The following is a 12,266-nucleotide window of genomic DNA, read 5'->3' on the forward strand; positions in this document are numbered from 1 at the left end:
ATGTTAAAGTCTTTTCAGTAGATTTAAAAAACTATCAATCTTCTGTCATCTCACTTTAAGGTCATGCTTGGCCAGCATCTTACTTTTAGTTGAAAAATATTTTTAGATGTGTAGTATTTATGTTTATACTTGTAGCTGTAACAAAGGTTTGTCTCAGAAAGCAGGTTGCAGCCAGTATCTCTTTACAGGTAGCCAGGAGGCTCCACGTAGAGGTAACAGAGAGCAGCTTTTTTTTCCTGTTTGGGGAATTCAGAGTTAAAAGTTTTTGGAGCCAAGACTGCAAACAGGATGGTGTTGTAGGGTCGATGTTAAGATGTTCCAGGCAGGAAAGAATAATGACCAGAGTGCATGAAATCATTTTCAGGGCTTAATAAGGCTTAATTAGAGGTTCATGCTTTATAATTGGGAGCCTTCATACCCCAGGTTAGTGGCAGTGCAGCAGCATGTAAGTAAAGTTCTTAAATTTTTCAGGAGAAAGCTGTCATTTAAGTGGAGATAAGTGTACAACATTTTTATATTAAAATAACATTGAATGTAAGACCTAAAATCATAAAACTCCTAGAAGAAAACAGATGGTAAACTCCCCGATATAGGTCTTGGTGATGATTTGTTGAATCTGACACCAAAAACAAAAATAAGGAGGACTGTATCATACTAAAAAACTTCTGCACAGCAAAGGAAACCAACAAAATGAAAAGACAACCTACTGAGTGGGAAAAAATATTCACAAATTATATATCTAAAGTGCTAATATCTAAATTTATAAAGAATGCATATAATTCAATAGCAAAAAAATAATAATAACCAATGTGATTTAAAAACGGGCAGAAGATCTTAACAGACGTTTTCCCAAATAAGATACAAAGATGACCAACGAGTACTTAGAAAAATGCTCAACATCATTAATCATCAGGGAGATGTAAATTAAAGCCACAGTGAGATATAACCTCACACCTGTTAGAATGGTTTTTATCAAAATGACAAAACATAACAAGTGTTGGTGAGGATGTGGAGAAAAGCAAACCCTCATTTATTGTTGGTAGGAATGGAAACTGGTGAAGCTGCTATGAAAAACAGTGTGGAAGTTCCTCAAAAAATTAAAAACAGAACTGCCATATGATCCAGCAATTCCGCCTTTGGATATTTATTAAAGAAAAGGAAAACACTAACTAGAAAAGTTATGTGCACGCCCATGTTCGTCGCAGCATTACTTACAATAGCCAAGATATGGAAACAAACCTAAGTATCCATTGATGGATGATAGATAAGGAAATTGTGGTACTTATATACAATGGACTATTATTCAATTGTAAAAAAGAATGAAATCTTGCCATTTGCAATAACATGGATGGACTTAGAGAGCATTATGCTAAGTGAAACATCAGAGAAAGAGAAATACTGTCTGATCTCTTTCATATGTGAAATCTAAAAACAACAACAAACCAAACTTACAGAGAACAGATTGCCAGAGGCAGTGGGTGGAGGGTTGGGAGAAATGGGTGAAGGGGATAGACATTTATTTTAAAAATCTGTGTTACAGATGTATGACATACTAAAAAATAACTTTGATTATATCATGGAATAAAGTACAAAGTTTGCAAGACTTTTTTTAAAGATTAAAACATGAAGTTTTAAAGGATCACCTTCTTCCAGTCTCTCCTTTACTGCTATTTGGATGAAAAATTAACAAGCCAATAAAAGCTTTTGCTGAGTAACCTACTTCTATCATACTAACTACAGATGCTCACCAATACTGGAAGAGAAGGAGAAGGAGGGAAAGGAAGTGTTCATAGCTAAGGCGCAGTGTTCAGTGTTTTTGCCCGTGTTGCTGCATGGAATCTTTATGGCTGCCTGCACATTAGGACTTATTCACACCAGTTTTTACATGTGAGGACATATATATGCACCTGTCCACTAGGGAGCAGAGCCAGAATTCGAATCCAGGTCTGTCTGATTCCAGAGCCCTTGTATTTTTCTACCAGTCTTGGCCTCATAGCATGAGAGTGGAGAAGTCTCTAGAAAAGATTGTTATTAACCATGAGGAATTACCGTGCTGGAAGAAGAGGACTGACTTTTGCTTCCCTTGGAGTTGTTATTTCACACCATTAAGTTAACAGTAATAAACTTCCGTGAAACAGTTAAAAGCATTTCCTCATAATGTCTTATAAAGTTTTGACTTTAAACGGCATGTTGTTATTGCAGTGGTCTTCAGACCGTACTAATGTATTCATTGTCATGATTTAAAAGAGAGGAAAGGAATAGTCAGCAATGGCCATTTTTGATCACAAGACATACAGCCTCAGGTAGAGTTTTGTGATCTATCTCTCAGACGTCATGCATTTGACTCAGAGGAGGGAGCAAAGCGAAATGGTTGCTGATTTGTGTTTTGCCATGCAGTTCCTGGGTTTGAGAATCCTGGCTCTGCCACCCACCAGCGGTGTGATCTTGGGCAAGTGACCTAACCGTCTGTGCCTTAGTTCCTTATTAGTAAGACGGGAACAATAATAACTTCATTGTCATTTTAAGAATGGAGTAACATAAGGCATAGAAAGAGCTTAGCACATTATGTGACATAAAGTTAGTGCTCAGTAAATGTCTATTCTTAGTGGACAAAAGCTATATGTTACATGGCCCAGTGATCCCATTCCAAGTGTTGACTCAAGAGAATTGAAAACCCGTGTTCACCTAAGACCTTTTAGCAAAATTTTATAGAAGTTTTCTTAATAGATAAAACCTAGAAACAAATGTCCATCAGCTGGCAAATGGATAAACTGTGGTACATCCATACAGTAGAATGCTATTCAGTAGCAAAAAGGAACAAACTACTGATACAGGCAACACCATGAATAAATCTCAAAAGCATTTTGCTAAGTAAAGGAAGCCAGATAAAAAGGCTGCATACTATGTGATTCCATTTATTTGACATTCTGAAAAGGCAAAACTAGAGACAAATCAGATCATTGCGTGCCAAGGACTGGAAGTGGGTGGAGGAGATTGCGTAGGAGCAAGAGGAAGCTTTTGGGGGAATTGGAAATACTCTATATCTTCAACGTGGTAGTGGTTACATGATTGTCTACATTTGTCAAGATACATCAAACTTAAAAAGAGTAAAGTTTTACTGTATATAAGTTAAACCTCAGACTTTTTTTAAAGTCAGGAGCTGCAACATGAACAAAGAATAGTGGGAGAAAAGGGTTTAGAAACAATGAATAATCAGAAGTTCCAGAAACTGTAGCTATTATGCAATTTTAATGACCAAATAAGATGGGAGAAATGATTTTATTAATTTTATTCTCACAGGCTATAGGTTAAAAAAAATGTAGAAACCTATAGAATAGTTTTGTCTTGCCTTAACATATCTGATTCCTTTGCTGTGAGCACTGGTCTCCTTTTTCATCCCTATCCATTTAGAGCTGTTTCTGTTTCGTAGGCACAGGGCTCTCCTGGTTGCTTCCTGGGAGAACCCTGAAAGAGAGCTTGCGGTGTGGTAAGGCATCGGTGGAAACAAAACATTGGTGTTCTAGATGAACTGATTACTGAGTAATCTGAGTACACTAATGAGAAAGGAATATTATCTCAGAGCATTGTTCATTGAGCATGAGTCACAGAGGCCTTTGACATTTTCTCATGGAGCTCATGCTTATCTCAGTAGCATGGAGCACAGCCCAGAACTCCCTCCTTCCTGAAATTCTTCACTTGGCTTATGTGATGCTGCTCCATCTTGATTCTGTTCACAACTCACTTGTTGCTTCTCAGTCTCTCCTACTGGATCTGTCTCTTCCTATTCCTGGCTTCTAAACTTTGGAGTGCCAAGGGTTTTTCTGACCTCTTCTGCATCTCACTTGCTTCTTAGGTGACTTCATTCATTTCCAGTGCCTTAAATACCATCTCTATGTTGATGACTTCCACATACTTATCTCCAATCCCTGTTCCTCCCTTGCTTTTCAGCTGCTGGTTTTATTTACCTTTCTACCTAGTTGTCTAAGAGACATCTCAAATGTTAACATGTCCAAAAGCAACTTCCTAATTGTTTTCCAAACCTACACTTCTTACATTAATCCTCATCTCAGCAGTGACTCCACCCAGTCATTCAGTCCAAAAACCTGAAGTCATCCTTGATTCCTGACTTTCTCTCACACCTCATATTTGATTCATTAGCATCTATGCCAAGGACTCCTAATCTCCCACCTCACACCTAAATCCGAGCCCAGGCCACCACTAAGCAAGCCTTCCTGGGACATCTGCAATCACTTCCCAAGCCATCTTCCTATCTCTACTCGTGTTCCTCATGGTCTGAGTTCATACAACAGCCCCAGTGATTCTTCTGTTTTATACTTTTATACTACTTGCAATGGCTTCTCTACAAACTATATAAAGTACAAACTCTTAGCCGTGTACTGTAAGGCCCCTGCTACATCTCTGTTCCCATCCCTTCCCACTCTGCCTTTCTGACGAGGTGCTCCAGCCTCATTGGCCTCTCGCTTTCCCTTGATATGTCACCCTCATTCCTGGAACCTAGTTCTCTCTTTCTTCTCTACCTCCTCTCACTTTGTTGTCTGGGATTCTTGCTCCCGTACTTCATTCAGTTCTCCTTCAAGTGCCAGCCCCTCAGAGCTGGCATCCCTGGCTTACCTGTCTAAGATATCACTGTTACTCTCTATCCCTTCAACTCACTTTACTTGACTTCAAAGCATATATCTCCACTTAAAATTAGTATATGTGTATTTGTTTATTGCCTCTGTCTCCTGGTAGATTGTAAACTCTATAGCGACATTGTTCTGGTGCCCTGTAACTATTTTTTGAACAACTGAAGGAATAAATGAATTAATGATCTGATCCTCTTACATTAAAAGTTAAAGAACTAAACACCTTCCTAGACCCTAATATACCTTTTTATCTTACACCCTATCTCTCTGTCCTCTTTTAAGGCAGAATTTCTGAAACGTGATCTAGAGGTACCATGAGTCTTTATTACTCATTTATTCTTCACTCTCTTACAATTGGGTGTCTTTTCTCATCACTCCTATGAAATTTCTCAAGGTCATTCAAATCTCTGTATTGCTGCTTCCAATAGATACATTTCTATCCTATCTTGCTGGGTCTCTGAGAAGCTTTCAGCACAGTTTTCTATTACATTCCTAAGAGTCCCTCCTAACCTAACTATCCCCTTCCCTATTAGCCATCCCTTGATCCTTTGCTGGTATATCCTTCTTTTTTGGAATCTCTGAATTCTTCAGGGTATGGCTGAGGCCTTCTTCTCACACTACACACTCATCTATTCCCAGGGCTTTAAATACCTTTAGGGAGCTGATGGCTCCCCTGTGTATACGTCCAACACTGACTTCTGCTGAGCTCCAGACCCTACATTTGACTGCTTCCTTCACATTTCTTTGGATGCCCAAGGAGAAACTCTTGCTTTGCTTCCATATCCCACCTACCCGAATCTGCCTTTTCACATCCTATCTTTGCCATCTCAGTAAATGATACCACCATCCTCCCAATTTCTAATGTCAGAAACCTGGGTGTCATCTTAATTTGTCCTTCATTGCCCCCTTCCCCACCACTTTTGATTATGCCTTCAAAATATATTTTGAATTCGTTTTCTCTGTCTCCACTACTACTCCCTTAAGCCAACTTTGTTGCTTGGACATCAGCAGTATCTAATGACTGGTCTGTCATCACTGCCTTTGCCACAGCAGAGTGCTCTGTCATGGCGTGATGCCCCTCAGTTCATGGGGTAACGTGGCATCTCTTCAACTTCGTTTTGTTACCCAGCCTCTCATCTCTTCAGTACATTTCGGTCACACTGACCCCTTTAGGTCATGTCCTTGAGCACACCAAGATGTTTTCTGCGTCAGAACTATTCCCCCTTCCTTGAGTGTTCTTTCTTTAGCCCTGCATGGCCAGCTTCTTCTCATCCTTCAGGTCTCCGATATTGCCCTTCAGCAAGCCTCCTCTGACCATACTGCCTGAAATACTTCTCCGTCTTATTCTGCCATAGCAACCTATTTGTTTCCTTCTTATCCACTAAGCAAAGTCAGTTATTTAAAAAGCACTTACATTTGTTTTTATTGTGGAATATAAATTCCCTGAACTGGGACTTTCTCTCCTTTGTTAGCTGTTCTAGCTTCTGCATCTAGCACGGTGCTTCACAGTAGTAGGTACCAGAACAGGGTTCTTATGTTTCTGTGTATTGTGTTGTGAGCCGCTTGACCTGAGTCCTCACCTCCATTGTTTTTATAAAGGGAAAAATTAAGTTTTTATTTTTTCAGTTTTGTATAGTTAGTTTGTAAAGTTTACATAATTAAAAAATTAATTCTGTTAAGATTTGTTATGAAAAATAACAGCATGTCCCCTTCCATTTTGTTTGCCAGATGCAAGTGTTTTAAATTTTAGCTGATTATTGTAGTAATTCTAGATCTTTAATGAACATATCTTTAAAAAACATATGTTTTTTAGTTTTAGGAATTATCCGCTTATGAAAAAGTATTTAGCTTACTTTTATCTACCTCTGCCCCTCTCCTCGTCTCACACAAAGTTTCACAACCTTCTCCATTGTAATCATACTGTAATTTTGCTAAGATCAATATTCAATACTTACTTTATGATAACTATGTAGTACTTCCCACAGAGGAGCCATGTAATATATAGTTTAATTACTTTCCTTTTAAGATAACACAGCAGATATTGTTTTATATCTTAATTTCTGATGTACTTTTAAATGTTCAACCTCAAACTCTACCCCAGTTGTAAATCTTCTCTCAATATAGTTGTCTACATAGAGAATCTACCCAATTCATCTTATTTGGGGAAATTCCTCCCAGAGCCTTTTGATCTTCACTCTGTCTAGGTTGCGTTCTCGGCCCCCTACAGCTAGGACTTCCCCTTCACCCTCCTGAGGACTCCGGTTTGCCTCTCTTATATTGGAGCTGTCGGTCTCTGGAATTATGACTTACTGTTTGTTGGTTTACTACTTCATTTTGGTGGAGCACATTCTGCAGTTTCTTATGGAGAAAAAGAGTAAGAGAGGTGATTTTTTTGAGACTCGCAGGTCTGACAGTGCCTTTGTTCTCCCCTGGCTTTTAGTGGACAGCTTGGCTAAATTTGTAATTCTAAGGTAGAAATCATTTGTTCTCAGAATTTTGAAGCCTTTGCCTTCCAGAGTTGTTCTTGAGGAGTTCCTGCCATTCTGAGCTAAAATCCTTTGCACGAAAACTCTTTTTCTCTCTGGAAATTCCATAATGATTTACCCTTGCTGTGGGTCTATTTACATGTAATATGCTGGAAACTTGGCCTTTTCACTGTGGAAACCAGTTCTCTACCCCGCTGTCCTTTCTTTAAAGGAGAACTTTGTCCTTCGGTTCTGGGGAAAAGATGTCCTTCAATTCTAGAAAAAAATGCCATTCAATTCTGGGAAATTTCTTTCCTTGACAAATACTTTTCCTTCATTTTCTAGTAAACACTCTATTATTTGGCTGTTGACTATCTCGAATTAGCTCCTAAACTCTCCATCTTTCCTGTTTTCCATTTCTATCTTTTTGCTCAACTTTCTTGGACATTTCCTGAATTGTATCTTTCAAGCATTATATTGAACTTTTAATCTGCTATCGTTTTAAGTTCTAAGAGCTCTTTTTTATTCTCTGAATATTTCTCTTTCTTTGATAACATCTTGTTCTTATTTCATAGATGTGCTTTTCTCAGATCTCTGGAGATGCTAGGGTTTTGATTTTTGTTTCTCTAAAATTCTTCTTTCTGTTATTTTTTTTCTCTCCTTTAAGTTGCTTTGCTATTTCTCTGGTAGATGCTTTCCCTAATATCTGGAAATTCTTGTTGTTCCCTCCTATTTTAGAGTAATTCTATAATGATGACCATGACCACAAGTTTTTTGAATAGTGAATGGGGTTTGGCAATTCTGGGCTTCATCTAGGGTTACCTGGCTGGGCTGTTTATTTTGATTTTGTTTTGGAAATCTTGATGTTAATATTTTTAGGTCTTTAGGCGTTGTGTGTTTTTTGTTTGTTTTTGTTGTCTTATTTAGCTGATTAGATCCCTAGAGAAAATATAGCTAGGCTAGGGGTCTCAACATTCAACAGTAATCTCTTCGTGTAGTCTCTCTTCAGTATGGAATCACCATCCTTAACTCTGCCGGGAATCCTCCAGTCCAAAGATCCTTTCTTAGTTCTTCACAGAGAGGATACATTTCCAGTCTTCTCCTAGGTGGGGTCTGGGGCTTTGGAGACAATCATCTGTCTTCAAGGAATGAGGGAGAGAATCTGGGGGTCTAACTACTTCTTAAATAGACTTTCAGCCAATATTTCACCCCGCCTTCACTCCCACTTCCAGAGGAACCCGGTGTTGCCAGGCCCTCAGCCTTTGGGGGGTTTATAATTTAAATGAAATTTCTCCTTGGTGATCTTAGTTTTGTACTGAGCTTTCTTGATTCTGCTAAGCTAGTTGCCACTTGTCTGTTTGCTCTCCATCTTCCAAAACTGTGTTACTAGCTCTTCTATCTTTTGTGTCTTAATCTGTTTAGTTTGTAGTGGTTTTTGAAGAGGGAGCAGAACTAAATGTATGTGTTCAGTACTCCATCTTCAAATAAAAATTTCTCTTGACATGAGTTTTAAGTTGTTGTTTATGAGGCATTTGATCATACATGTGAAATAGAGTTCTCGGTAAGCTGTGAATCTCCATTCCCTGCCCCAACTTCAATTCTTTTCTTACCTACAGTGTGGGCGAGGCATGGTGGAAAGTTCCTTGGACTGCAAGTTAGACTTGGGTTCAATTTCCAGAGTTGCTACAAACTACTTAATATGGGCATTCTCCTTTGTCATTATTTCTTCATCAATAAGACCAGGGAATTGAAATAGATGATTTTAAAGTCTCTTTGTACCCATAGATTGATTTTATTTTCAAGAAAAGTCTCAAGTAAAATTACAACCTACTTTTAATAAACAAGAAACTGTTAAAAGGTAAAAAAAAATTCTGAATTTTTTTCCTCTGGTCTATTTTCAGCTGATAATAGTTCAGCTCCAAAGCATACTTGGACTCATGTTCTCAGTAGCTGAAGTGTTAGTTTTGAGCCAGAAAAACAGGAAAGATAATAGAGAATGAGGTCTATTTTTTTCCCATTTACCCTCTGACAGGAATGGATATCCTGGTAGCACCCCACCAGGAAATGTGTCCTCATCCAAGCCATGTGTGAGTAGATAATATCCCCCATCTATATTTTCTCTTTCCTCCATGTTGCTATTTTTCAGTTAGGTGGAGAGTGGACATTGCGTGTCACTGTGGTTTTGACTGGCGAGTTTGATCACTAATCATGTGTGCTCAGTAGTGTTTCATATAATGACTGAAGAGGAAATGTGATCCGTGAAGCCAGTGACCTTGTGGCTCAGGTACCAAGGTGAGATTCCTTAGGGCAGTACTTCACAAACTGAGTTATACATTAGAGCCACCCTGCCCCAGTTACTAAAACAGTCTCCATGAGGCGGGGCTCAGGAATCATTTTGTCAGAGTTCCCCAGGTTATTGTGATATACTTGATTCTTACACTGACTGGGAAACTATTGTCTTAGAGATGGGAGGCCAGAAAAAAAATCTGAGTCTTGAGCGTTTGCAGAGCTCGGGGGAAAAAGCAGAACAGAAACTGAACCTGGCATACCTGGCCAGCTTCTATCAATCACAAAAACAATTTCAAACTCTCACTGCTTTCCTAACGTCTGTACTCTACACCCTTTCTCCTCATTCTTAGTAGATCATCTTGCTTCTGAAACCAGCGAGAAAACAGAAACCTTTGGAGGGGTACTGCCCCAACTTTCCTCTCCTTCATTCCAAAAAAAAAGTGTGTGTTTATAATGCAAATATCACTGTATGTTTACACTTACGTTTACTTTTCCGATTAAAGTTAACCCCTCTATCTATGCCTCTCTCCATCAATGATCCCTCCTATGTATTTTTCCTTCACTCTTTTTCATCAACATTTGTGTGTATGTATATGTAATATATGTAATACGAATACATATTTAGTTTTATAAAACACGGCACAACAAACAAAAATATTTCTTCCTCAACTTTATGGCCATCCTAGGTTCTGCCGTATCCCGTTCATTCATTTATTCATTCCATATATTGGGTCAACTATCTGCAAAGACCTTGGCTAGGCACTGAGGTTCTATAGCAAACTAAGTAGACATAGCCCCTGCTTTCATGGTGCTTACACTCTCTTTTTTAATATACTCTTTTAAAAATTTTTGCTCTCATTTTTCCCCATTACATAAAAAATACAAATGCTTGTTGTCCTAAATCTGAAAGTAGCTTTCTAATGGGAAGCCACCGAAGGGTTTAAAGCAGAAAATTACTGGGTAAGGAATTTCATTTTCAGAGGTCACTTTGGCTGTTGAAGGGAGAAAGGATTGGAAGGGGGTGAAGGTTGCTGGCAGGCTCTCAGTCAGGAGATTAGTGCTGTAGTCCAGAACGGGGCTACTGGGGTCTTGGCAGTGTAAGACAGAGAGAAGAAGACAAACTCAAGAAATATTCGGCACCATAAGATGGTGAATGTTTGGCTGTGGGATGAAAGAGCAAGGGGAGTCCAGGATGACACCCAGGTTTCTGGCTTGAACAGCTGAATAGATGGCGATACCGTTTACTGAGACAAGAAATAATGGAGAAAGAGTACCGGGTGGGGTGTGTGTGTGTGTGTGTGTGTGTGTGTGTGTGTGTGTGTGTGTGTACATGTACCTAAGTCCTGTGTGCACACTCTCAGTCTGAGATGCGAGGGAGGTTTCCAAGTAGAAGAGTCACATAGATAGTTGGATGTATGAAGTTCAGAAGCGACAGCTGGAAAAGAGCGATGCATTTGGATCCTTTCTCCTAAAGATGTTAACAGATGCCATGGGATAGATGACAGAGGCGTGGGCCTTGGGTGGAGCCTCGAATATTTTAGAAGTCAAGTCAAGTCTAGTCTAGGAGCAGGCACCAACAGAGGAGACCAGAGACATGGACGAACCTCCAAGAGAAGGCAAGAGAAGAGAGTCTTCAAAAGTCACAGTCAGCTGTGTCAAAGATTGCCGAGATGCCAAATAAGGCAAAAATGTAAAATAGACATTACGTTTAGCAGTGTACAAGTCATGGGTGACCTTAAGCAGAGCCGGGTGATGGGTGGTAGAGACTCTCCCTGCTGGAGAGGTGGCCACCTACCTAGAGCCCTGGCAGCAGTGGTAAGGATTTGGGACTGTTACAATGCAATCGATGCATGGTCAAGGCTGATAAAGTTGTTGTTTTTCCTTTTTATGATAGCCTCTTTATTATTTTGTTCCGATTACCAAAGCAGTATGTACTCATTGTAAAAGTTTTAAACATCCAAAAATATGACTGAGAATAATCTTCATAGACCTATTCCCTCATAAATAACCACTGTTAATAATTTGAAGTATATCCTTCAAGGTTTTTCTGTGCACACACTACCACGTTCACATACTTTTATACATTTAATTTACAAAAATTGGATTTATTGCCATATAGTCTGTTAAAGCTTGTATTTTTATCTGTTTCAGACATCTTACTACATAAGCAAGTGTATAGTATTATATTGTGCTGTAGTATATTCTCTGGACATTTGAGTTTTATTTAGACATTTTAGCTTTCTCACATAATGCTTTCCTGAACATATTTGTGCATATTTGCTTATGCATCCCTTTCATGTGTGTGCAGGAATTTCTGTGGGATAAGTTTCTGAAGTGGAATTCTGGGGTCAAAGGGAGTACACATTTGACATTTTGTTACTGCTACAATGCCCAAGGACAGGGTCTTTTTTTTTTTTTTTAAGATGGAAGAACTTTGAGCTTGAAAAATGTCAATAAGGGGCAAGTAAGGGGTAAGTTGAAGTCACACAAAAACATGCTTGAGTATTCTACAGTGAGAAGGCCTGTGGGAATGGAAACCAAGGCATGAAAGAAGGAGGCTCTAGGCTGAGGAGGGTAGATAGGATGAAAGGGGAGGCAGGGTCTTCAGTCATTCCCAGAGCCTTGCCCAGTGCTGGCCCATGGCAGGCACTCGGCAGGCACTCAACAAATAGATACTGGTTGAATGAATAAACAAATGTAGTTTGGTTGATTTGGCGATGGAATTTAATGATTCTATCTGAAAACATCTAGTTTTCCACTTTCTCTACCAAATATAAGGTTAAGATTTCCTACTGAAACTGGTGAAGGAGAAATTGGAGATTTGAAAGGCCCTTCTGAGCGAACCCATTTGCTCAGGTTGGGTTCC

General features: G+C 39.1%; 1 protein-coding gene across 2 annotated transcripts in view; it reads left to right on the forward strand.

Moving 5' to 3' along the window:
* The window catches only part of ANO6 (anoctamin 6), a 176,852-nt gene that overhangs the window by 50,816 nt on the left and 113,770 nt on the right, over positions 1-12,266 (forward strand). The window lies entirely within an intron of this gene.

Source organism: Pteropus vampyrus, unplaced genomic scaffold (assembly GCF_000151845.1).
Source record: "Pteropus vampyrus isolate Shadow unplaced genomic scaffold, Pvam_2.0 Scaffold140, whole genome shotgun sequence".
Classification (NCBI taxonomy): Eukaryota; Metazoa; Chordata; class Mammalia; order Chiroptera; family Pteropodidae; genus Pteropus; species Pteropus vampyrus.